A 2194-nucleotide genomic window follows, 5' to 3' on the forward strand; every position below is an offset into this window, starting at 1 on the left:
ATATTCTATTCTACATTGTATTCTATATTATATTCTACATTCTATTCTACATTGTATTCTATATTATATTCTACATTCCCTCTCTTGCTTTCGCTCTCTTTTATGCCACGGCCCGTGGTTTGGTAGCAAACTCAATATGACCCAGTTCTGTTCTGCGGTATGCTCTCTCTGCCTCTCTCACTCTTTCTCCTTTATATTTCATGCATTCAGTGTGTGTGAAAGGTTCAGAGCAGGGAACAAGAAATGGACAACTCTATATCCGAGTATCTCTCTGTCCAATCACAGCGCTACTAGACAGAATCAAAACCAATCACTGCTCAGAGATCCACTACCCCTGACCTCTGACCTTTAAATGGACTCAGAAACATTGACAAAATGTGCATGTGTCTGCAAGCCTGCGTGATTGTGTGTGTGTGTGTGAGAGAGAGAGAGAGTGTGAGTGCAGGTAGTGACATTAATGAATCATTAGGGCAGGAAGATCCCTGCTGAGTTGTCCCTCCACAGCTAGCCACTATATCACTCTCTCTCTGTCACCTGTAATACACACACACACACACACACACACACACACACACACACACACACACACACACACACACACACACACACACACACACACACACACACACACACACACACACACACACACACACACACACACACCCCAGTACCCAGACCCCAGTGCCCAGACCATCCATACCTTAGTATTGTTCCAGTCAGTAACTCACCTCAGGTACTAGGTAGAGAAGAGCTGAGCTGGAGGAAACTTCACTGTTTGGCGGAATCACAGTGACTTCTCGCTCCTCACACACTCTGCACCCATCCCTCCTTTCTCTTTCTCTCTCTCTCTCTCTCTCTATCTCTCTCTCTCTTTCTTTGCCTCCCTCTCTCCGTCAGCTAAGCTGTATAAGTATTGAGGACCACGGTGCAGCAGCCTCCTTATAGTATGAATGGGCGAAAATCTCTCTCTCTCTCTCTCTCTCTCTCTCTCTCTCTCTCTCTCTCTCTCTCTCTCTCTCTCTCTCTTACTGGGTCTATATTTCTGTCTCTCTCCCTCTCTGTCTCCTCCCAGTAAATGATGATGCGGTGTCGGTTAACGGAGTTATCCTTCCCCCGAGCTGTAAAGCCACAGGACTGGCTTTGATGGACTGTAATGGTACAACGGCGACCCCCAGTGGCGGATAGAAGTGACTGCCCTTTGCTGTGCGATTAGCTGCCCCGTTCATTTATTTACATTACATTAGTCATCTTAAAATATCTTTGAAAAAAATCACTCTAATTCAGATGATCATATGTTATCCCCATCAGAATTGGTACCACTTTACTTTTTTTTGGATGCAAGACAGAACCAAATCTCTGTTATACCACCCAGATCGTGAGCACACAGAAGCGGGCGTTTACGTTCCTGAATTTGATGTGCAGGTACTGTATGTAGAAGACTAACAGATTAACTGTCAGTATACTCCGTTGAACTGTTGACGATAGTAGTTGTTCTCCAGTGGGTAGAGGATGTTCAACCTGTTAGAATTATAGTATGCTCAGATTCCCTGTCTGTTTGAACAGTTTACCATCTGACTAATCTAATAGGAGTGACCTACTATTGGAGGTATTCATGTTATTATGGAGAATTGAGAGAATGGGTGTAGTAGTGAGATTCTGCTGGGTCCCAGACCATTCGGGTGTGGAAGGGAATGAAATTGTAGACCAGTTATCTAAAATAACTTTAAAACAAGATATAATATATATTAATGTTCCACTGGGTAGAGGTGAAGCCAAATGTGAGATCAGAGACATTTTGATAGATGTGTGGCAGAAGAGATGGGGACTCAGCCTAAGGGCCTGGCATTTATATGCCCTCCAAAGAAAGGTCAGTGGACCAATATTCCATGGTCATTTTAGGAAGGAAGAGGTGGTCTTTACTCGATTGTGCCTAGTTCATTGTACATTGAACTTGTCATTACATCTGGTTGGCAGCATGTGAATGGTTTGTGTCTGGATTGTATGGTCGATGAAGTGGTGGAGCATGTGTTGTTATATTGTTGTAGGTATGTTGAAGAGAGGGAAAGAATGAAGTGTAGGGTCATTGAGGTTGGACGTGGTTGGATGGGGGTCGGAAGGGATTTGGGGGATAGATGGTCTATTAGAAGTTAGTAGGGCTCTTTACTATTTTCTCAGAATGTGGAGCTAATGTTGT

The 2194-nt window shown here is 43.9% G+C and overlaps 1 protein-coding gene across 1 annotated transcript in view; it reads right to left on the reverse strand.

The window, feature by feature from the left end:
• LOC115175366 (copine-4) overlaps window positions 1-971 on the reverse strand; it is a 26643-nt gene extending 25672 nt beyond the window's left edge. Inside the window, exon 1 of the mRNA XM_029734589.1 lies at window positions 729-971. The gene's annotated coding sequence lies outside the window, so the exon portion shown is untranslated. The remainder of the gene's footprint in view (window positions 1-728) is intronic.
• Between the last annotated feature and the right edge of the window lie 1223 nt (window positions 972-2194).

This window comes from Salmo trutta, chromosome 36 (genome assembly GCF_901001165.1).
Source record: "Salmo trutta chromosome 36, fSalTru1.1, whole genome shotgun sequence".
Taxonomy (NCBI): domain Eukaryota; kingdom Metazoa; phylum Chordata; class Actinopteri; order Salmoniformes; family Salmonidae; genus Salmo; species Salmo trutta.